The 25691-nt window shown below is 37.6% G+C and overlaps 1 protein-coding gene across 4 annotated transcripts in view; it reads right to left on the reverse strand.

Annotated features, from left to right (window-relative positions):
• PRKG1 (protein kinase cGMP-dependent 1) overlaps positions 1-25691 on the reverse strand; it is a 1321998-nt gene that overhangs the window by 510447 nt on the left and 785860 nt on the right. Inside the window, exon 1 of one of the 4 annotated variants that reach the window (XM_063669970.1) lies at positions 12716-13573. The exons of the other annotated variants lie outside the window; for them this stretch is intronic. The gene's annotated coding sequence lies outside the window, so the exon portion shown is untranslated. Of the gene's footprint in view, positions 1-12715; positions 13574-25691 lie in introns of those variants that run through there. 4 annotated transcript variants of the gene reach the window in all.

Genomic DNA, 25691 nt, shown 5'->3' on the forward strand with positions numbered 1-25691 from the left:
TCCACCTTCTCTGACTTCACTGATACTGTTTATTCCATTCTGATACTTCACATCTCTAACAATTAACTCCATACATTCTGGAAATAATGTTAGCTACAGATTTACAGGAATTTCAGATCTATTTTCTTGGGCATAACTAATGCCACCTGCTCCAAAGATGCAGCAAACTCTGAAAGGTGGAGACAGTACAGCTCAGGTTCTGTAACTCCTATGTCATTACTAGCTACAGATGCATTATTATGTTGTATAGACAATACAAGTTATGATCTTAAGTAACTATTGACCTATTTATCTATATTGGCTGAATGAGATATCTCCCAGACACTGACAAAAGTAGTAATGAGTGCTTTCTTAATGATACTATGTCCTTATCAATTTGGCTTTATGGATTCAAACATGGCATGAGACCATCACGTTTATTCAAATACAGACATATATTGAGCATGGCATCCTGTTGACAGGAGCCATCAGCTGAAGTACACCTTAGTTCACTGTAGACTCTACTATGCAGAGTTGGCAGATAATCAACAAAATCTGCCTTGATTCTTTATGTTCCTGCTATCTCGTCCCCACTTAGTATTGTGAAAAAGGAATGTAAAATCTTCAATGTCAATCAATAATATAACAGATAGACATTAAGTTGTTACAAGCTGCGTTCAAGTAGAAAGCCAGGAATATGTTTTAGGATCCCAATTTTGTCATTCTGTCTTTCTTTTTACCAGCTCTTCAGCTTCCCTGATCAGTGTTTTCTGTACATTTTTTTTTTCTTTTCTTGTTATTCCAACCAGGAAACAGTAACAAAGAACAAGAAAAACGTCCATGGTCAGGGTTATGCCACAGCAACAGTGGACAGAGGTTTATGCAAAAGACGAACTTGGAAACCTGGAAACACTAGACGTTATACTCAAAATCACTCTTGATCTTCCCTTTACATTTCATGCACTGGTTCCCACTGACCCATTCTCAAACTTGAGAATGGGTAGAGGCAGGAGAACAAACTTAGTTTTTTTAGGATATTTATTAAAAAAAAAAAAAAAAGAAGAAATCAAGAAGCTATTTCTAATGAGGACTTGTTATGTTCCCAAATATTTTAATATAATAACAATCAAATTGCAATTTTATGGCCTAAAGAAGGAAGAAAGAATAACAACCCCAGTAAGCAACTTGGATTCTAAAAAAAAATGAGAAGAAAATTTATTTTAATTAGTCATAGTCTTTACACTAATTGCTCACCTGTCACAAATTAGCCTTTTTCCATTAATAATACACTTGGCCTTTTAATATTAAAAAGGGAGGATGAGAGGCAAAAACAAAAATGAATGTAATTTTTTATTTCAAAAGCTATGATTATTTTTCAAGCTAAATTAATGGCAGTCTAATTGACACTAATGAAACCATACAGTCATATTTAGATTTAGGAAACTGTTTCTTATTTCCAGGGAAGGAAGTTCAATACTGTAATCATATTGTAGGTGAATGCCTGAATAAAGCATGTAGACTAAGGGTAGCTTATCGGAAGTAGATAAGGCACAGACATATCCCATCATCTGTTTTAAGCTCTAGGATACAGTCACAGTTCAATCGGGTTGCTCCAATAACTAGCAAAGTGACAATCATTTCAGGATTTACACCAAATATAAAACACACTGGAACTGATTTTTTTCTTAAACAAGTAAAAAGCTACTCTGGTTTCCTTAGAAATGTCCCAGGGTAAAACTATTCATCCTTTCTGGCAGGTAGAAGTTGTTGTTTTGTTTTGCTTTTTAACTTTGAAAGAGATGACCAACGTACGCTTCTGGTTTAAGAACACCAGAACACACATGAGCTGATGCTTAAAATCCAGTGGGACAGCTACATACGTGTACTGCATTGAAATACCATGAGGAAAAAGGAACTCCATGGGCAATTTTCAGGAAGTCTACTCATCTCCACGCTAGACACAATGGCATAAAGAAGAGCTGAAGGGCTCAATCCTGCATGCACAGCATGTATTTAATCTTTATTAGAACACAACTAAGAGACTCTGCAGGGCCGCTGAGGAAATGATTGCTGTGGAGATGGGGAAGTCAGAGGCCTGTCAAAGGGCAAACTCAGCCAGAGCAGGGAAAGAACATGTCAGTCAACCAAGCAAAGGAAGGCCTTTCACAAGGGGAGTGTTTAAAGCAGCAACCAAATATAATGAAATGTCAAAAGGGATGGAGAAAGAGTTAACCAAGATGGCAAGAGGTCAAACCCCAGAGCCAACCCTTTCCAAAGAATTAGCCACTTTTGCAAGAAGCTGCTATGTTCCTATTTTTAGGACTGTGGCTTGTTTTCAATGAAAGAAGTTCACATCACACACTTTCCTATACATTTATAAACTGTCTCAGTTGCAAAAGAATGTTTTTATTGAAGGCTCTATGGTGAAGTATAATTAATAATATTCAAATATTGTGCTGTTTCAGAACTTAGGCAGTGGTTCTCAAACTTGAGAGGTAATCAAAATCCCCTGGAGGGTTTTTACAACACAGATTACTGGGCCCCAACCCCCTAGTAGGTCTTGGCTGGGGCTTAAACACGTACATACTTAAATTTCCAGGTGGTGGTGATGAATGCTGCTTGTCCAGGATTCACATTTAAGAACCATTGGTCTGGCTGGGTGCAGTGGCTCACACTTTTAATCCCAACAGTTTGGGAGGCCGAGGCAGGTGGACTACCTGAAATTAGGAGTTTGAGACCAGCCTGGCCAACAGGGTGATGAAACCCCACCTCTACTAAAAACACAAAAATTTGCCGGGCATGGTGGGGGACGCCTGTAATCCCAGCTACTCAGGAGGCTGAGGTAGGAGAATTGCTTGAATCCGGAAGGTGGAAGTTGCAGTGACCTGAGATCATGCCACTGAACTCCAGCCTCGGGGACAGAGTGAGACTCCATCTCAAAAAATAAATAAGTGTTTTTAAAAAGAGCCATTGGTCTAAGGAAAATGAATAAGCTTATATAATTTCATGCCAAAGCTTATAACTGGACAATTTAATTAATTGGGGTAGAATAGTTTTATTTTGTTTTTTTTCTAAAAGAGACTTTTTTTAATAGTAAGAGTTTTAGATAAGTGCATCACAAACCTAAAAGTATGTATGAATCACCTGGCAATCTTACTACTGTACAGTGAGAAGCAATACAGCACAGGCATCAAAAGACAGGACTCAAGAGTTAGGCTACCTGAATACAGGTCTGTATTAGTCCATTTTCACACTACTGATAAAGAAGACGTACCCAAGACTGGGCAATTTACAAAAGAAAATGGTTTAATTGGACTTACGGTTCCACGTGGCTGGGGAAGGCTCAGAATCATGGCAGAAGGCAAAAAGGAGCAAGTCCCGTCTTACATGGATGGCAGCAGGCAAAGAGAGAATGGGGAATATGCAAAAGTGGAAACCCCTGATAAAACCATAAGATCCTGTGAGACTTATTCATTACCATGATAACAGTATGAGGGAAACCACCCCCAGATTCAGTTATCTCCCACCAGGTCCCTCCCACAACACATGGGAATTATGGGAGTACAATTCAAGATGAGATTTGGGTGGGGACACAGAGCCAAACCATATCAAGGTCCAAGCTCTGTCACTTACTAGCTGTGTGATTTGGGGCACGTTACTTAACCTCTCCATGCTTCAGTTTCATCTGTAATATTAGACTAGTAGAAGTACCTGCCTCATATGATGTGAAGATACAGTGTTTGGCCCAGGTAAGTATTAAATAAACATTACCTGTATACACAAAGAAAGGGGTCTGATTTGCTTGTATTCAAGCTATAATAATTGTGTACAGATCTCCTTGGCTCACAATGAGGCTACAACCTGATAACCCATGGTAAGCTGAAAATATTGTAAGTCAAAAACACATTTAAGGCCCTGATAAACCCACTGTAAAGTCAAAAAATCATAAGTTGAACCCTTGTTAGTTGAGGACCATCTGTATTTGCTTTTTATATATTCTTTAAAAGTGCTTAAAGTTAAGCAGTCCTTGTTCAGGATGAGAGAAAAGTGTCTGTATAAGACTAAATATTAATACTTGATTTAATAGAATTCTTCATCTCTCTATTGCTATTGCATTTTTTATAATACTTAAGACTTGCATATAGAACAACCTTGCCCCTTCAGATTTCAATACTTTTTTTTTTTTTTTAACATCTAAGACAATACTGAACTAAATACAATAGGTGTTGGGGGCTGAAGTGAGGGGGAACGTGATGATGAGGAGAAAGAAAAAATTAATAAGTACTTTGCCCAATGTTGCAGACATAACTGATGGTGAATGTTCACATATAACTATTTACTTGATTTGTTTGTTAAAGGGAATTATAGGAACTTCTAACTCCCTCTGGTTTTCTTAAGGGCAATAGTTATTACAGACGTAGAAACATACTTGCTACATCCTACTTTTCCTGCCCCTTTCCAGTGGACAGAAGTAGCACTAACTCCAGCTGTGACTACTTAAGAGTGCTTGTACTAGCTCTTGTTTTCTAAAGGGGAATATAAAGCTCTGGCTGAATATTTATAAAGTGGTAAAAACAATTTTCTGTGAACAGTATAAAAAGATTTTTCAGAGACCCAAACCATTGCTGTTATGATGGTACATTTTGCAATGCTTGTCTGCTTCCAAATGTCGGCATAGTGACTGTTTTTGTGAGGCTGTCAACATTTTATAAAAAGGTAATCTGGGATAACTGTAGAGGCCTAAAACTGCACTTGCTATAATTTCCCTCTTGCCTTTGGGGAAACAGCCTCTCTTAAAACTACAACATAACACAAAAGCTTTGTAACCAATGGCTTGTTTATGTCTATACTATTCATATTTGAGATCATGAGTATAAATACACATGCAGACCCAAAGACATTTGATGATTGAAATGATCCAGATGTCTGTTTTTTGATTTTGCTTTTGTTTTTGTTTTAATATTTGTAAAGTAGAAAGGGCATTTGGCCCTGGGGAAAAATAAAAGAAAATTATATCAAAAAGTGGAGATTTTAAAATTTGTTTTAGCAAGAATTATTCTCTAGATAGAACACAGTAATCATTATGAATATCTTAAACACCACCCCATCCAACAAGACATTTCTTTCCCAATACACCATTTCCATTGTCTTTAGGATATATAAAATGACTTCAAAAAATTCCAGAATTTTAAATTCTGCAGTTCTAAGGATGATAAACATTTCTTTCAAAGGCTTAACATTTGTTCTTATTCTATGTCAAAATTTTATGTGATGACACCTGTTTCACATGAATAAGAAAAAATAGGCCATCTTCTTGGTTTACAAATGGAATGCAATACTTCCTGCAAATAAATAACCAGGAACAAGCTTAATGAGCTTTGCAGTTTTATTAGAAGAAAATTCCCCAATCATCAGCTACTATATCATACAATCTGTGGTCAAGCACAGTATCTAGCATCAAATTATTTAGCTAAGTAAAAATAAGTCTAACAAACCAAGTCAATCATAGATTAATTTGAGGAACTTGTAACACAGAGACAGACTCAATTATAGGGTCCAGAAATGATTAAAAGTTACTTACGATTTTATAAATAAGAATTACAAGTTATGTGGTAGCTTAAGACTATCGGCTGCATAATGTTTGCTTGATCATGTACATGAGCATGCATTTTAAATATGCATTTTAAAGTTCTTTAGAATGTTTTTAAGTCTTTTTGATAAAATACTGAAGACAGAAAAATATGTGATTTACCCAGAGTCTTCCAAAATTTATTTATTTATTTATTGTTCAGCATCCAAATTGTATTCCAGTTTGTTGAAGGTTCTTTTCATTCTAGTATAAAACCCAGTAAAAATCACTGTGCCTTATGAAGAAAGTATGTAGGGAAAGGAGGAAAATTCTACACTTAAAGTTTATCTCCCACTGTGATGCTCAGTTCAAACACTACTCAACCCAAAGGTAAGATAGGGTACAAACTACTGCTTATTTAAAACCCACCCCTAAGAGCAGACTGTTACCAGAAAAAGCCTACCTATTTTATAGAATCGGATTACACAGTAAGTTTTTCTACTCCTTTGTAACTAAAAGAACAGATTATGCCAAACTCAAAATGGGAGATACAGGCTAAATCAACTAGGTCATCAAACAGAGGAGACATCAAAACCAGGCTCACTTTAGCCCTCAACCTTTTCTGCCAATCAGAATCTTGGATGGAAAACTATTTTAAAAGCCAAAGTAGTTTTTCCCCAGGCAATTCAGCTCATGGACATTGAGCAACATAAAATGAAGTAGCAAAACATCAAAATCAATAACCAGGAAATGACTATGGTAGGCAAACCACAGCAAACCACTATTAAAAAAAAAAAAAAATAGTCACCAGTTGCTCCTTAAAAACATTCAGAATGCAGAGCCAGGTCACAACTGCAAACAGCCATAAGCCCTGCAGGAGACAGCTGAGAAGTCATTAGCCAGGTGCCATCAGAGATAAATGGGCTAGGCGGTCCAGGAGTCAGGGTCTTCTCTTCAGCCATTTCTGTTCACTCAGGGGAGGCCATTCAAGGACTCAGTAGGTTGTGTGGTGTGGTTAATTTTATCATATGATTTTTGGCTCAATAGCAAATTTTCAAATTGAAGGAAACATACCGTTTTATGAAAGAAAATAATAATCTTTAGAGTCAGATATACTTGGGTTCATATGCTGACTCAATCATTCACACTTAATAGTAGTGGGTTGCCCAGGCAGACTTTACATTGGGATTTGGATTTGGCTGTCTTTGGTATCTCCCAGCAGTGTATAAGCATGAGCTGATTTGCATGGTAGACAGGGGACCCACAAGGAAAAGTTCGTGTATTGCTGCCTAAGACAAAGGACAGGAAAGACAGAAGATCTATTCTCCAAGTAGGGTTGTCATAAAGTTTCAAATAAAATACCAAACCATATAAGGAATTCTTGTAACCAAGTACCTAACAGGATCAAGAGTACATTACACGCCTAATGAATGAACAAGGGTATTCAGAAACATACCACTTAATGGGTGGTTCTTTTATGGAAATATAGAGCAAATACGGGATTATCTGGTTAAAACATGAATACCTAAGAATCCTAACCTTTTCTTAAAGTTCTGTTCCTTCTGTTTCTCCATCTTCATTCTGAGAAAACCCAAATACCTCTTTTCCAGTGCAAAAGAAAAACCAACAATCTTTTCATATTCTTTTCAAAAAACACAAAAACTATATAAAGATTACCAGCTTATTTCTAGTAGAACAGCTTTTGGTTTTATTAAACAAAATATATAGGGATTTCTCTCTGAAGTACTGACATCTGGATTACTTCATTAAAGTCATCACTATCCCAAGAACAAGGAACAGATATCCTGCTTGTCCTGACACCTCCCAGAAGAAGGAAAAACTTTCCCACAGATAAATATCATATCTACTCTTACAGCTACAAGATTATTTCTGGAAACTTATAAATTATTATGTTTGTTTCTGTCTCCAGCCACAGAAGATTCAGAAAATGGAAATCCAGTCTTATATCACTCACCACACATTTTTTGTGGAATTTAAAACTAAGAATAATTCACTCTTTAAAATTATGTTCTTTTCTTTTAAAAATTAATTTTTCCTCTACCAAATGGAAAGCTAAAATAACCTGAGCAAAATAAAGTAAGGCATTAAACAGCATCCTGCATCCCCTGCATTCTGCTGCCTTAGAAGCACCCAAGGGCAGCACCCAAAGTAGGAACACAGCTTTCTGCTGCTGGTCAGTAGCACTGGTAGCAACAGCAGGCACCATCTTCAAATAATTTGCCAATTAGTCAGCATAGAGCAGGAGATCACAACATCCTGAGAACATTTCTATGTTCTCAGGAACTCCTGTAAAGACCTAATGGGAGAAACATCACCAAAATGTAGGCTTTCATGCCTGGTGTTAACTCCTATATCCTCACAGTCTGGCAAAATGTGGCACATTCCAGATTATATATCTGTTGAGGCAGAACCATGGGGAGGCTACCACGACAGGAACCGGAAATGTCAAGTTATTTAATCGTAAAGCTTACACTGTGAAGAAACAATGTACTGTTGAAAAAGGCACAAGTAATCAGAATTAAGATAGAACAGTCATCAGAAGCAACCAAAATGTCTTTCAGGAGGCAATGGATATGTAAACTATGGTACAACCAAACAATGGAATATTACTCTGCACTAAAAATAAATGAGCTATCATGCCATGAAAAGACATAAAAGAAGCTTAAATGCAAGTTTCTAAAAGAAGGAAGCTAATCTGAAAAGGCTATATACTATACAATTCCAACTACAGTATATGGCATTCTGGAAAAGGCAAAACTATAGAGACAGTAAAAAGATCAAGGGTTGAGGTTGGGAGTGATGAAAAGACAGGGCTCAGAGAATTTTTAGGCCAGCAAAACTATTCTGTATGGTGCTATAATTGTGAACACATGTTTTACATTTATCCACACCCACAGAATGTTCAACACCAAGAGTGAACCCTAGTGTAAACTATGGACTCTGGGCAATAATGATGTGTCAATGTAGGTCTGTCAATGATAACAAATGTACCACAGTGGTGCAGGATTTTGATAGTGAGGGAGGCTATGCATGTGTGGGGGAAGGGAGTATACAGGAAATCTCTGTACATTCCTTTGCTGTGAAACAATTAATAAAACTACCCTAAAAAATAAAGTCTATTCAAAATAAACAGAATAGACTAATGATAGATGCACAGAATGCTATGTGAACACAAAAGATGTGCATCCTGTTTTGTGGGAATGAGAAGCTTTCTCGGGAGGGAGGGTGAAGGGTATTTCCAGTACTTTCTAGATGTGTTACTTTTTATAACCAATCTGAATGTCAAATGCTTCTTCTTTGTAATAGACATAATAATGCATACCTGGCATTATTGTGAAGATGAAAGATTATTTCTGTAAATCATCTAATAGTGTCTGTCAAATAGTAGACACCAAACAGGTACTTATCACTACCTTACTACAGTACAAATTAGACTACTATTTTATCAGTCCGTGGCAAAGTTGTACAAATCAGCCAATTAAAAAGTAAACTATAATGTTCTGTTTGCTATTCTGGGAGTATTAAATGAGCTAATCAAAAGAATCATTGGATTATCATTCTAATACTTGTTTTTAAAACAATTACAGTCTTTCTGTTAAATTGTCAAGTAGAGAGCTTCCACAAGACTTCAAATGTCTTCCGTGGCATAGGATTTCCAAACACCTAAGACCATGTTTGCTCTTGCCTCATCATATAGACTTCTAAAGTTTAAGCATTTTGTTTGTTTTGTTTTGTTTTGTTTTGTTTTTGAGACAGAGTCTTGCTCTGTCACCCAGGTTGGAGTGTAGTGGGGCCACCTCAGCTCACTGCAGCCTGCACCTCTGGGTTCAAGCAAATCTCATGCCTCAGCCTCCTGAGTTACTGGGATTACAGGTGTGTCCCACCACACCTGACTAATTTTTGTATTTATAGTAGTGATGGGGTTTCACCATGTTGGCCAGGCCGGTCTTGAACGCCTAACCTCAAGTGATCTGTCCACCTTGGCTTTGCAAAGTACTAGGTTTACAGGCATGAGCCACCATGCCCGGCCTATATTTTAATAGAAAGTTATTCATTGATTAGGTGATCATTAATTTGCTTTGTCATTTAATATAAAAGATTCATTAATTTATACTGGGTCTTAAAATGTATTAAAAATAGTCCTCAGGTCCCATTACTATCTCACTAACCTCTGATTCTAATAACTATTCCTGTATTTGTAGCTATCTATTAGATTTTTTGGTACAGACATCTTAACAAAAAGGTGTGCATTTTGCATTTACTCTAATTCTAGAGTCACAACAACTAAGTGGAATTTGAAGACAAATACACTATAGTTCTTACTGACATAATAGACAACTAAACTGTTTTACCTATTTTCTTTTATTTTTAGAAATATCTTAGAAAATAACATCATTTTTTGAATGTTAATCAGGGGTCTTTGGACAGATAAACATTTTACCCAGGATTACCAGGTTGTCTGCTCACAACCCACTAAAATAGGTACTCTTAATATTTTCTTTTTGTTTCAGTGGGGAAACCGACTGAGAAAGGTTGACTAATTTGCTGAAGGTCATACCATAATGATGTAGTTGGGGTTTGAACTAAAACAAAGAAAGGAATGACAATGGAAAAAGAATGTGAGAAAATAATATAAAGGGTAACAATGAAGGAAAGACAGCAAATTATCAAAATTGAAAAATTAGGCTAGTGCAGTGGCTCACGCCTGTAATCCTAGCACTTTGGGAAGCCTAGGCTGGCAAATCTCTTAAGGTCAGGAGTTCAACACCAGCCTGGGCAACATGGTGAAACCCCTGTCTCTATTAAATTCAAACATTAGCCAGCCGTGGTGGTGGGTGCCTGTAATCATAGCTACTCAGGAGGCTGAGGCAGGAGAATCGCTTGAACCTGGGAGGTGGAGGTTGCAGTGAGCCGAGATCATGCCACTGCACTCCAGCCTGGGTAATAAAGCAAGGCTCTGTCTCAAAAAATAAACAAATAATAATAATAACAAAAAATTAAAGAACTGGGCCTCCTCAACAATATGAAAGGAGAAGGCGCTTCCATTCACAAAATCATCTACTCGGATTTGTGCAAGTCTTACAACATATTAGCTACCATAATTTTAAATTCAAAATGTCCATGTCATAAGCCCTTTCAAAGTAGGAGAAAGTTATTTGGAGAGCATCTATTTGAAATATTAATATAAGTAAGCTAAAGGAAGGTAAGCCAGCATCTTCTTCTGACTTGAAGTATTCTTAAAAAATAAAGCAATCTTTGAAGACCATTAACTACTTCAGACCACTATAGTATTTGTGCACTAAAACAACCAGTTACTACAAGATAAACTCATCACTACCAGAATAGATTTTGCCTGAAAGATGAAGTTGAAATTGTATTGTCATAAATCACAGGGCTTAATAACCTCCCCTGCAAGCAGCTCTATAAAACAGGCAACTTTTCAAAATACAAAAGTAGTAGAGTTCCAATCAGTCATTTAGCTAAAACCATATTCTTTTGAAACAAATTTTTAAAAATTATATACAGAAATATATACTAACATATCCTCTGGAGAAAAGGTATAAAGACTAAAATGAGTATTTTAAGACTGATAAAATAGAATATTAAATAAATTTAAAGCTTGCTTGCTAACAATATTCCTAAAATCAACCAACCAAACATGTCTTAAAAGGTTTATCTCAGGCTTGTATACTCCCATTTGCACATTAATTTATGAGCTTTTAGGTATATAATGAAAAATGCATCTCATCTCTGTCTTATGTATTACTTTAAACTGACCTTTTTCTTCATGAAAGTACTTCTTCAAACAATCCTTGGGACACAGTTTCCAGAACTTAGTTTTGTGCCAGTTGCAATTTTTTTAAAGTAACTGCTTAAAATAAGAATGAATAATATTTTAAAATTCAAGGATTGAGCTATTACCACTGATTTAATTGATATTCTTTCATACGATAAACACTACCCACTTGCAAAAACAATTAAAAAATATTATTGTGTGAAGAGTAAGCACACTGTACTCTTAAAAAAAACCATTATACTTCTGAGACTTTGGTTTAAATTCACTGAGAATTTTAAATTGAATATATTTTTTGGCCTTTGAATTTAAATCATAAGAAAAGAACCGTAAGGATAGGCTAAGAATTTAATTGCTCACAAAAGCTTATATTACAATGTTTGATGAGAATATAGTATAAGGGGAAAACATAGAAATGTCCCTCATTTAATTTTTATATGTTTATTTCTAAAGGATACTCCAAGAAGAAAAAAGCAAAATGCAATGTATCTCATTAGGCAAAGTGATATACAAAGTGTAAAAACATGTGTTATAGAGCTAAAGAAGCCTGAGTTTAAATCACAAATTAGCTACTTACTGGCCCTGGTACCTTGGGTAAGTAAATTAAGCTCTCTAGGTAGTAAACGGGTGCTCAGACAGCTTAATTTTCTTACCCAAAATCACAGGGCCAGAAAGTAGCCAAACAGAGACTCCACCTCTCCAACAAGGTTTTTAGAAAGAGCAACTGAGACAATAATGTAAGTAAAGTGTCTTGCACATATTAACAGCTGAACAAATATTTGTTCCCCTTCTACTTGATTATACTTTGTTGTTTTTCTCCCATATTCCACTTACTAAAATAGAAATTCTTTAACTGGGTTTACATATGAGTTTGAGGGTGAAAATGACATAGTTGCTGGGAACTAAGACTTCTGAATCAGACCTAGCTCTGCATCACACCAGCTGTGTAATACTTAAGTAATCTAGACTTTCTAAGCCTTAAAGCATTAAATGTAAAAGAGGAGTGTAATAATATTTCAATGTGAGTGTCAGGCCTCTGAGACCAAGCCAAGCCCTCAAACCCCACAACAGGACTTAATTAACCTCACCTTCAAGGTGTACAATAATAAAAAAAGTTGCAATTCCTTGCCTTCACTGTGAGACAAACCCCAGCCACATCTCCAGCACACAAGAACTTCCAAACGCCTGAACCGCAGCAGCCAGGCGTTCCTGCAGAACCTCCTCCCACAGGAGCTTGCTACACATGCCAGAAATCTGGCCACTGGGCCAAGGAATGCCCGCAGCCCAGGATTCCTCCTAAGCCGCGTCCCATCTGTGTCGGACCCCACTGAAAATTGGACTCTTCAACTCACCTGGCAGCCACTCCCAGAGGCCCTGGAACTCTGGCCCAAGGCTCTCTGACTGACTCCTTCCCAGATCTTCCCGGCTTAGTGGCTGAAGACTGACGCTGCCCGATCACCTCGAAAGCCCCGTAGACCATCACAGACGCCAAGCTTCGAGTAACTCTCACAGTGGAAGATAAGTCTGTCCCCTTAATCAATATCGAGGCTACCCACTCCACATTACCTTCTTTTCAAGGGCCTGTTTCCCTTGCCTCCATAACTGTTGTAGGTATTGATGGCCAGGCTTCTAAACCTCTTAAAACTTCCCAACTCTGGTGCCAACTTAGACAATACTCTTTTAAGCACTCCTTTTAGTTATCCCCACCTGCCCAGTTCCCTTATTAGGCCGAGACACTTTAACTAAATTATCTGCTTCCCTGACTATTCCTGGACTACAGCCACATCTCATTGCTACACTTCTTCCCAATCCAAAGCCTCCTTTGCATCCTCCTCTTGTATTCCCCCACCTTAACCCACAAGTATAAGATACCTCTACTCCTTCCTTGGCGACCGATCGTGAACCCCTTACCATCTCATTAAAACCTAATCACCCTTACCCGGTTCAATGCCAATATCCCATCCCACAGCATGCTTTGAAAGGATTAAAGCCTGTTATCACTCGTCTGCTACAGCATGGCCTTTTAAAGCCTATAAACTCTCCTTACAATTCCCCCATTTTACCTGTCCTAAAACCAGACAAGCCTTACAAGTTAGTTCAGGATCTGTGCCTTATCAACCAAATTGTTTTGCCTATCCACCCCATGGTGCCAAACCCATATACTCTCCTATCCTCAATACCTCCCTCCACAATCCATTATTCTGTTCTGGATCTCAAACAGGCTTTCTTTACCATTCCTTTGCACCCATCATCCCAGTCTCTCTTCGCTTTCACTTGGACTGACCCTAACACCCATTAGGCTCAGCAAATTACCTGGGCTGTACTGCTGCAAGGCTTCACAGACAGCCCCCATTACTTCAGTCAAGCCCAAATTGCATCCTCATCTGTTACCTATCTCAGCATAATTCTTCATAAAAACACAGGTGCTCTCCCTGCTGATCGTGTCCGATTAATCTCCCAAACCTCAATCCCTTACAAAACAACTTCTTTCCTTCCTAGGCATGGTTAGTGTGGTCAGAATTCTTACACAAGAGCCAGGACCGCACCCTGTAGCCTTTCTGTCCAAACAACTTGACCTTACTGTTTTAGCCTAGCCCTCATGTCTGCCTGCAGCGGCTGCCACTGCTTTAATACTTTTAGAGGCCCTAAAAATCACAAACTATGCTCAACTCACTCTCCACATTTCTCATAACTTCCAAAATCTATTTTCTTCCTCATACCTGATGCATATACTTTCTGCTCCCCGGCTCCTTCAGCTGTACTCACTCTTTGTTAAGTCCCACAATTACCACCGTTCCTGGCCCGGACTTCAATCTGGCCTCCCACATTATTCCTGATACCACACCTGACCCCCATGACTGTATCTCTCTGATCCACCTGACATTCACCCCATTTCCCAAATTTCCTTCTTTCCTGTTCCTCACCCTGATCACGCTTGATTTATTGATGGCAGTTCCATCAGGCCTAATCGCCACACACCAGCAAAGGCAGGTTATGCTATAGTACAAGCCACTAGCCCGCCTCTTAGAACCCTCATTTCCTTTCCATCGTGGAAATCTATCCTCAAGGAAATAACTTCTCAGTGTTCCATCTGCTATTCTATTCCTCAGGGATTATTCAGGCCCCCTCCCTTCCCTACACATCAAGCTCGAGGATTTGCCCCACCCAGGACTGGCAAATTAGCTTTACTCAACATGCCCTGAGTCAGATAACTAAAATACCTCTTAGTCTAGGTAGATACTTTCACTGCATAGGTAGAGGCCTTTCCTACAGGGTCTGAGAAGGCTACCGCAGTCATTTCTTCCCTTCTGTCAGACATAATTCCTCAGTTTAGCCTTCCCACCTCTATACAGTCTGATAACAGACCAGCCTTTATTAGTCAAATCAGCCAAGCACTTTTTCAGGCTCTTAGTATTAAGTGAAACCTTTATATCCCTTATAGTCCTCTGTCTTCAAGAAAAGTAGAATGGACTAAAGGTCTTTTAAAAACACACCTCACCTAGCTCAGCCACCAGCTTAAAAAGAACTGGACAATACTTTTACCACTTTCCCTTCTCAGAAGTCAGACCTGTCCTCAAAATGCTACAAGGTACAGCCCATTTAAGCTCCTGTATAGATGCTCCTTTTTATTAGGCCCCAGTCTCATTCCAGAGACCAGACCAACTTAGACTGTGCCCCCAAAAAAACTTGTCATCCCTACTATTTTCTGTCTAGTCATACTCCTATTCTCCATTCTCAACTACTCATACATGCCCTGCTCTTGTTTACACTGCCAGTTTACACTGTTTCTCCAAGCCATCACAGCTGATATCTCCTCGTGCTATCCCCAAACCGCCACTCTTAACTCTTGAAGTAAATAATCTTTGCTGGCAGCACTATGCAGAATCTCCTTAGGCACTCTCTAATCAGATGTCCTAGGTCCTCCCAATTCTTAGACCTTTTATACCTGTTTTTCTCCTTCTCTTATTCCATTTAGTTTTTCAATTCATACAAAACCATATCCAGGCCATCACCAATAATTCTAAATAACAAATGTTTCTTCTAACAACCCCACAATATCACCCCTTTCCACAAAATCTTCCTTCAGCTTTAATCTCTCCCACTCTACGTTCCCACGCTGCCCCTAATCCCGCTTGAAGCAGCCCTGAGAAACATCGTCCATTCTCTCTCCATACCACCCCCCAAAAATTTTCGCCGCCCCAAGGCTTCAACACTATTTTATTTTTCTTATTAATATAAGAAGGCAGGAATGTCAGGCCTCTGAGACCAAGCCAAGCCATCGCATCCCCTGTGACTTGCACGTATACGCCCAGATGGCCTGAAGTAACTGAAGAATCACAAAAGAAGTGAAAAGGCCCTGCCCCGCCTTAACTGATGACATTCCACCATTGTGATTTGTTCCTGCCCCACCTTAACTGAGTGATTAACCCTGTGAATTTCCTTCTCCTGACTCAGAAGCTCCCCCACTGAGCACCTTGTGACCCCTGCCCCTGCCCACCAGAGAACAACCCCCTTTGACTGTAATTTTCCATTACCTTCCCAAATCCTATAAAACAGCCCCACCCCTATCTCCCTTCGCTGACTCTCTTTTCGGACTCAGCCCGCCTGCACCCAGGTGAAATAAACAGCCATGTTGCTCACACAAAGCCTGTTTGGTGGTCTCTTCACACGGACGCGCATGAAAGTGAGAATTAAATGAGATGAATAATGGTACGTGGTATACATATAATGTGATTTACATATGCATATTTGTGTATATGTACACTAGCTTTTATCAGAACTTTAAAAAATATCATAGCATGAAACAAGTTTAAGAGGCTAAATTTTATAGGAAAGAGGTAAATCATATTTTTTGAAAAGCTTAAGGTTTGTTCTGGTTTTGATCCCTAGTATGTCCTAAACCTTGACATTTTCATGGAGCTCATCATCATGAGCCTGGTACACAGAAAATTTTCATTTAAAAGCAGAAAGATACAATTACAGTCACAAACTTCCTCCCAGAGCATCCCTGATGCACCTTTAAGCAGTTACAGGAACTAAAGCTTTTGAGTACCCTGAATAGCCCCCACATTCCATTAATCAAGATTCCATGGATCTGTGGAAATCTGTATTTGCAGAGAAGTTAAATTATAAATTATATATTGATTTTATGAGATATTAAATCAAAGAAACAGTTAACCTGGTATAATACAAATCAATATTGATTTATTAAAATGAGATAAAATGTTGGAGAAAGTCAACTATAGCATAAATCAAGGTTAAACAAGAAATAATCACAACTAAAATTGGGCAGTTGGACAGGAGAACTGAGCAATAGGTTATTTCTATGCCAAGCTGGAATTGTAATTTATGACTAAAACACTTATTTTAGTCAAATCCACTGAGTTAGGTATTAAATAAACAATGACTTTGTTTGGTCCATTCTATTGAAAAGATAATTTTTACTAACTGATGCACTCTAGTTCTGCCAATTAATATTGCTATATGAGCCCCAAAGCAGAGAAAATTAGACTGGAGAGCAAAAGAAATCAGATAAGTACCTTCATGATGTTTACTTTCTTTGTCAATCACTTTACATTACTGAGAAAAGGAAGTTTTAGCCATCAATCTCCATTTTCCTGTTTAAATTTCAAAACATGCTTTTCAAAATCATTATTATTCTAATGGACAATACCCCCTAGCCCGAGTTGATGAGATGTTTCCACTAAAAACAATTAGTTATTTGAATCTCTGTGGCCATAATTATGTTTTTAAGAAAAAATATTTTAGACTAAAGAAGCAAACGTAATACAGATTCTCTGCAAACCAAACAAACAGAAAAAACTCAGACAAAAAAATGCGTGATTTATATTCTCACCACCAGGAAATAACCATGGCTAATTTTTTTGTATAATTTACCAGAACTTTCATTCTGTATGAATATATTCACGTTTATATAAATATATTTACAAAATCATGTCAGTCACATGCTTTAATGTTATTTTTTCACCTAATATGAGTTTAATTCATTCTTTTTAATTCACCAGTTTTTAATTTCTTTGTTCCATAATTAAATACCCTATTTCTAATTATTTTTGTTGTTTCCAATGTTCCACTATTAAACAAAAAATAAAAACTGTAATGAATCTCCCTGAATACATATCTTTGCACACTTATTTCTTCAGAATAAATTAATCCAAATGGAGTTACTACATCAAAATGTACACATACTTCTAAAATGTTTGATATATATTTCCAAATTGCCTTCTAGAAAGCTTGAGTCAATTTACATAGCAGCAGGTCTACAAGAGTTCATTTTCTCATTTCTTCTCTAAAACTTGATATTATAATTATTTTTAATATTGTACATATTTTATTCTTGCGAATAACTTGAAATATCAAAAGTCAAATCAATATTTAAAACTTTTTTGGATTATGAGGGCTTCCTAGTAGTAATAGTTAAAAAAAAATAAAAATACCATAACAGTGTAATCAATTCTGAATTTCTAATTGCTTTATTTTTTTCAAGAAAGGAAAATCATCTTTGAGAGAGTTGCTTGGAACTGTGGGGATAATGATTACTGTTATATGTATATTTAGAGTACCAGGAAAGAGTAAAGGCATTTCTGCAAGCTGGGCAGATAGAAAGCCAGGCCATGAATCATGCATCCAATATTTAATGTCTGGAGTTGCCTGAAGTGCTAGGGGTGGACCTACGTTTCAGCAATTTATGTGATAACAGTTTGTTCATCTCCTCTTACTGCCCTATACACCCATACTTTATTCTTGTGTGAAATTCAATACTTGCATAGCTTATTTATTTAATGATGTTATATAAAACATCAGTAGGGCTTGTACACAAACATTTTAATCATTGAGATTTCAAGGCCAAGCGTGGAATAATAGCAAAAGACACTCAAAAGGGAAAAACAAAGAATTAGATAGGAAATTAGAATGAACAAGGCGGGGAGAAACAGAAATGCTAAATCAGTCAGTAAAACATGAAAATGCAGTGCTCTGTCCATCCTGGTACTTTGACTGATATGTATCTGCCAAGACTCAGAGAATGGAAAGCAAATTCCAGAAATGCTTCCAAGTACAACTTATTTTTTTTTAAGAGGAAGAAGGAGAAAAAGAGAAGTCTCGGTAATCATAGAAGTACAGTCATGCACTGCATATGATCTTTTAGTCAATAATGGACCACATACAGAATGGTGGTCCCATAACATTACAATGCTGAATTTTTACTGTACTTTTTTTTTTCTAGGTTTAGATACATTGATTAGGTTGTTGCAAAAGTAATTGTGGTTTTTGACATAACTTTCATTGCAGCCAAACTGGCAACTGCTTTTGCACCAACCTAACAGATATAAAAATGCATTGTGCTACAGTTGCCTACAGTATTCACTACAGTAACATGCTGTACAGGTTTGTCTCTTAGAAGCCATCAGCTATATCCATGTAGCCTGGGGTGTAGCAGGCTATACCATGTAGGTTTGTGTAATTACACTCTGTGATGTTTGCACACTGATGAAATCACCTAAAGACACATTTCTCAGAACATGTCCCTCTTGTTAAGCAATACATGACTCTAGTTATTGTCTAATAACCAGCCATTTTTTGAATAACTGTCTCTTATAGCAGTGGTTCCCAACCTTTTGGTCACCAGGGACCAGTTTCCTGGAAGACAATTTTTCCACAAACGGGGTTGTAGGGGATGGTTTCATGATGAAATTGTTCCACCTCAGATCATCAGGCATTAGTTAAACTCTCATAAAGAGTGCACAACCTAGATCCCTCACATGTGCAGTTCACAATAGGATTTGCACTCCTATGAGAATCTAATGCTTCTGCTGATCTGACAGGAGGCGGAGCTCAGGTGGTAATGCTCACTCACCCACACCCCCTCACCTCCTCTGTGCAGTCCAGTTCCTAAGAGGCTAAGGGCTGGTATTGGCCTGTGGCCCAGGGGTTGGGTACCCCTGTCTTACAGCTTAGCTTGGCAGTCAGACAAAATGTTGAGAACCTAGTGCTAAATTTTCCAAACAACAGATCTAGATCAATTAAGAACTTTCAATACCATACTGCTGATGGCCCTTCCAGATGATTGCTGATGCCATGTCCTTTTAATTAACATACTTGTTTCTTCACAGTGAGTAAAGTTACAACCACTTTCCCTCTATGCTGCATAACTCTTTTACTGTTCAGATAGTGGTTTATTGGGGAAAATGAAGAAGGTCTCCTTAAATTAAACAAACCAAAAAACACAAAGCCTAGAATGCCTAGTCCTGTAGAATTCCTGTGACTAGTCAGATTCCTTAGAGGTCACATAATATCCCTTGAATGTGCCAGATTTTTCGGTTCAGGAAGTCAGTATATTTGTACATCCAGTTTGAGGGGTGATATTTTAAGAGACATTTGAAGGAGATGAAACTGTCATACAGACATACATTAACCTAGGGAAGACTGGCACAACAGGATTTCAACAAGGTTATACAACACACGGCCCATAGGCCACATGTGGCCCAGGATGACTTTAAATGTGGCTCCACATAAATTCATTAACTTTCTTAAAACATTATAAGTTTTCTGCTTTTTATTTTTGCTTTTTGACTTTTTTTTTCCTCATCAGCTATTGTTAGTGTTGTGTATTTTATGTGTGGCCCAAGACAATTCTTCTTCCAATGTGGGCCAGGGAAGCCAAAAGATTGGACACACCTGATAAAATCTCTTTCTTATTTCCCCAATAAAAGCCATCCACGTCATCATTTAGTAAGACAGCTTGCCATATTTCATTTGCTACAGGAAATTCATAAATATTATCTAAAGTAGAAAAATTGACATCACAAAAGATATCCGTTTCCAAATAGGCTTAATATGTCACAACACCTTGTTTTATTAGAAAGTCTGGGTCAAAGCAACAGTACAAGGACACTGAAGATTATTTCATATGTGGAATATTCCTTTGAAAAAACTAGTAATACAGTGGCAAGAATCCTCTCAATATGAGATTAGATACGTCCATGAAAATAACTGTAAATGATTTAAAGAAAAAGTATATAATTTTATATAAATATTTAATTTTGGCTTAATTTCTACCATGTAGACACTCAGTAATGACTTCATTTCATGCATTTGTAGTAGGCTAGACAGCTGAAACTTGAAAAGATAATTGATTCTGCCATCTGTCTCTAATGCAGTAATTCTAAAATTTAAGTGTGAACAAGAATCATTCAGAGAACCACTCTGATGCCGATTTCAAGGCCTATTTCAAGGCCTTACACCTCAGAGTTCTGATTCAGTATGTTTAATCTGGGACCGAGAAACAAATCTTGCACAGCTACCCTTGCATAGGTTTTTGTATTTGCTTTCCAGATTACAGGGAGAAGCACTGTTCTAGTGAACATTGAAATCACCCAGAACAAACAGTTGTTTGTGAAAGCTCTTCAAGGACAGGAACTTTCCAGATCTTGTCCTTTGTCCTAGGTTTTTATCCCTGGGATGGTCAAATATCTTCACTTACGTTCATCAAAGATGTCCAAAATTAATTTAAAGCATGGCATAACATATTAATAGTCAGTGTGGGTTACATCATTTTTTGATTTATGAGACTTAATACTTTTTCTTTGTTGAATAGTTTTAGCTCTTGAAAGCATTTTACAAAAAAATTGACGAAAAAGGGGCATTTTACTGTTTAAGCTAGTTAACTTTACTAGGGCTATTCTGTACTCAAAAGTTAAATCTCATACCATCTTTTATGTCCTCAACCCCCATTTCTTTTTCATCTTTTAAATACGTTATGCCTTCCTGGGTTATCTGATGAGGATATGTAAAACATATGGGGGTAAAAAAAATCCCAAGATTTTCTTTACACATTTTATCAGTGCTCAATCCTAGCACTTATTGATTAAAAGAACAAATGGCAGCTCAGCTAAAAGTTTTAAATTTATAGACCATCAGGATGTCTTATAAAATTTAGGTATTTGCAATGTGGACAAAACATTTGTTTTGCCATTCCATATGTTATTTGTCTCTATGTGTGGTCTTTACAAAACATACATTTTAGCTATATATTTTAAAATTAAGAAAAAATAGCCAAAGAGAACTACTTAGAGCTAAAAAGTTTTTTGCTGAAATTTTGGCCAACTCCATAGATATGTGTAATAAAAAAATATAGCCAGCACAACTCTTAGCTTATGAAAAACCTGATATAAAAATCTTCCTAACTAAATAACTAAAAAATTCTGCCTCCAGTTTTATCTAAAGAAGCATTTTGTAATAATGCCATGCGTGTATGTTGGAAATCTGATGTTTTTCCCCTGAAGCAGCAAAAATCTGCATTTCATGAAAACAACTACATTTATATTATACTCTGTGAAATTATGTAAATCCTGGATTCAATTTTGAAGATATTGTTGCTAGAGCAATAATTTAGTGCATTTTTAAAAGTTTTTTTTTAAGTATTTTTTTTTAATTAACAGCAAAATGCCTTTACCTAGAAATGAATCTATTTCTGGACTTAAGCCTAGAAGGCAATACAGGCATTTCTCAATTATTAAGTAGTTGATTATCTGTCTTTTATCTTCTCTACTCTCTCACCTCCATGGCTAATTTTCCTGGAGGGTTTATAATGTCTTCAAAATAGCAGGCAAAAATACCACTGCTGCCACCAAAAAAAAAAAAAAAAAAAACTATAGCTATCAGTTTCTTAACATCTTTACCTCTAATAAAATGATGAAGGAAGATAAAACAGAACTACTGATTTGGGAGATCACCTATTCATATTTTCATATGCTGAAGCTTTCATGAGCTTTGGAGGTCATCTGTTCTAACAGCCTGATTTCATAGGTTAAAAAAAAAAATTCAAAAGCCAGAGAAATTACGTAATGTAGATGAGGTCACAAAGCTAGTGAGCAGCAGTCTGTCCTGAAACCCAAGTCTTCTGATTCAGAGTTGAAACCTTTTCCCCCAGCATATTTATATAAGGTAGAGAAAGCAATCATTAGAGAAGAGACTAAAAAGTCTACTGAAATGTATTTATAAATTTCCAGTCATCAGATAGCCTTTATCTATAAACTCTTACAAACCAAACAGTTCCTATGTTTGTCAGTCTGCAAGTCACTTCTCCACCATTTATATATATATAGAGAGAGAGAGAGAGAGTAAATTCTACATACTATTTAGTCTTTCTGGGAATTCATTTCAAATAGCTCTCCATGGTAGAGGGTGGGAGAGTTGGATTTCAGTAAGTATATGTGCATTTATGCCAATCTCTGCCTATATTCTAATTTTGGCATATGAGAATCTTGTGGTATGGGGAAGCAGAAAACGGGGAGTTCTGTGTAATTTGAAAATTTCCTGTAGGATTTTGATTACATTGCAGTTAGTGAGAACCATTTAAAGGAAATCTATGGATTATTTACTCCCAGTAAAAAGGACTTTCAGATAAATATAAAACTTCAGTACAGTTGGTGCAACAGTTTAGCATGAGAAAAACACAACAATCAGTCACTACTTAAAATTAAGTGGCTTCTATCGTGGAACTGGCTTCTGTTGTGTTGCAGGCTTCCGGCAGAGCAGGCAGAGAAAGGGTGTCAGTCCTCAAAGCATTTGGAAATTACAAATGAGTGAACAAAGTAAAAAACTATGTGGTGCTATGGACTGAATTTTTTCCACACTCAACTCCTCCCCGCACCCCACCCCAGTTTTACATGCTAAAGCCCCAACCCTCAATGTGATAGTATTTGGAGATGGGATCTTTGCTAGGTAAGTGGGTTTGGATGAGGTTGTGAAGGTGAAGTCCTCTTGATAGGATCAGTGTTCTTATAGGAAGAGACCCCAGAGAGTTTGCTTCCATTCTCTCTCTTCCCCACAGGAGTAGGAGAGGAGGAAGAAACCTGTCAGGCAGGTGGTTAGTGTGGGTCCTCAGTAAAATTCTTTCAAACAAAAAACAGCCTGAAAAATTAAACTGCAGGCACAGATAGGGAAACTTGCATGGTATGGGGCATGGTGGGGGGGCAGGTCTTGCCTAAGATATGCCAACAGCCACATAGACAAGAAAGGCTACTCAGGATACTTGCCCAGACATGCCCGCAATGGAAAATTCTGTCCCCTGAAACATGCACAGTAAGGGGAACAAAGCTATATGGAGTAACTCAAGCTAACCGCCTGCATGCGCTCTAGGAGGACAGGGTGGAGATACCAGAAAGGTGTGCCTTATGCACATCAGATGCCCAGCCCTCACTGCTTTTTTATAAAAGCCTCTGTATTCAACTGTGAAACAACAACCCTCTTTTGGGCCTCCTCTTCTGCAGTGGGGTGCTTTCTTTTTTCACTTACTAAACTTTTGCTGTAACCTCACCCTTGGTGTCTGAGCTCCTTAATTTTTTTGGTCGTGAGACAAAGAACTTTGAATGATATCTTGGGCAATGAGAGACTGCTACATTGTGGTGCACTGGTGTGACTGTAACATGAGGGCACAGCAAGCAAGTGACCATCTGCAAGCCAGGAATAGTGCACTCACTGGGGAGCCAAACTGGGTGGCACCTTGATCTGGGACCTCCCAGTCTCCAGAATTGTGAAAAATGAATTCCTATTTTTTAAGCCAGCCTGTCTGTGATATTTTTATGGCCGCCTGAGCTGACTAATAAAGTAAAAAAAAAAAAAAATCATGTAAGGCAACAGCATACTTAGGGGCAAAACAGACTTGAATGATATGGACAGGCAGCCTTTGAGTGCAAAGACAACTTCACCAAAGTGTTACTTCAATTGACTATGGAGGTAGATTGAAAATAGGTAGACAGGAAGGAAAGTACATTCCAGGTGAGGTTAATGGTATGGGCCAAGACTGAGATATAGAAATGTAATATATTAATTTATTAATTAAATATACACTTCCTGTGTACCAGGCTCAGTGCCAAGCACTAGGAATTCAACTCTGGACAGGACAGGCAGAATAATTAAGTTAATGCAGAGAGATTGTAGTAAGCAGCAATGAGAGGTTAATTTGGCAAGATAAACTAAGACTGAATCATAGAGGATTTGATTATTAGAAAAATGAAAAGGAGGACAGATAGCTTAAGGACAGATACCTACCTAACAAATAGATGCACAAAAGCATTGGAACAAAGTTCTCAGATTCCCTGAATCGAGGGAGTTTTGTATAGGAGAGAAGTGTAAAATAAGTGAAAATTGCTCTAGTGAGGCCAGATTTCATGACATCCTGCACTCTCTATCATGCTTCCTGAAATTCCCTCAGCATTCATGTTTCCCTCAGCGATTCATTCAATGGATTAAGGTATACCCTCTAAAAGGTTAGATTTAAAAAGCTAGGGTACCTAAAAGGAATTCAAGAACCTAGCTGTGCCCCCCGTCTTCCTTCCTAATACACACTAGCATTGTCTTAGTCCATGTGAGCTGCTATAACCAAATACTATAAGCTGGGCAGCTTATAAACAACAGAAATTTATTTCTCACAGTTTAGGAGGCTGAGACGTCCATGATCAAAGTGCCGGACAATTTGGTGTCTGGTGAGTGTCCACTTTCTGGTTCATGAAACATGCCTTCTTGCTGTGTCCACACAAGATGAAAGGGGCTAATAAGCTCTCTGCCTATTTGATAAGGGCATTAATCCCATTCTTGAAGGCTGCTCCCTTGTGACTTAATCACATCCCCAAAGGTTCCACTTCCTAATATCATCAACTTGGGAGTTAGGGTTTCAACACCTAATTTTGGGGGGAGACCAAACATTCAGACAATAGTAAGCATAAATTGACTTATTACATTAATTCTTTAGGAAATAGACGGGCACTAAAAAGATGAACTAAGGGGCATGCTATTTCAATACTATGGAAAGCACATACAGTCACATTAGTGTCGCCAGGGAAATTTAGATCCAGGGAACTACCTAACTAGAAGTCATACTACATCCTTTGCATAGTTCTGCCTCAACCTGGGCCAGGTTGACAGTTTTCTTTCTTTAGAGAGAAAACATTCACAGAGCAAGATTGACCTTGATACTTCACGGAAATTCAAGGAAACAAAGCATCAGCAACTTAATTATACTCTCAGGTCTATTCTTCTCCCCAAAACATAAGCCATTTATTTGATCTGAAGAAAAGTCAGGGCACGAGGATCTCACTTTGTACTTTTAAACCTTCCAGCATTCAGAGACTCCCTACACTAACACTATGAGCAGTTTCTCTAAAGTTTGCCTAACCCAGTAAAAATAGATCCATAACAAAGAATTAAAAGTTTGAGTTTAAATGTGTTTTAGAATGTTTTATGTGATATAGGAGTGGGCTTTTCCTGTTTGTGTTCTGAGGGAAAAGCCTGTAATCCCGAAGGAAA

Source organism: Pongo pygmaeus, chromosome 8 (assembly GCF_028885625.2).
Source record: "Pongo pygmaeus isolate AG05252 chromosome 8, NHGRI_mPonPyg2-v2.0_pri, whole genome shotgun sequence".
Lineage (NCBI taxonomy): Eukaryota > Metazoa > Chordata > Mammalia > Primates > Hominidae > Pongo > Pongo pygmaeus.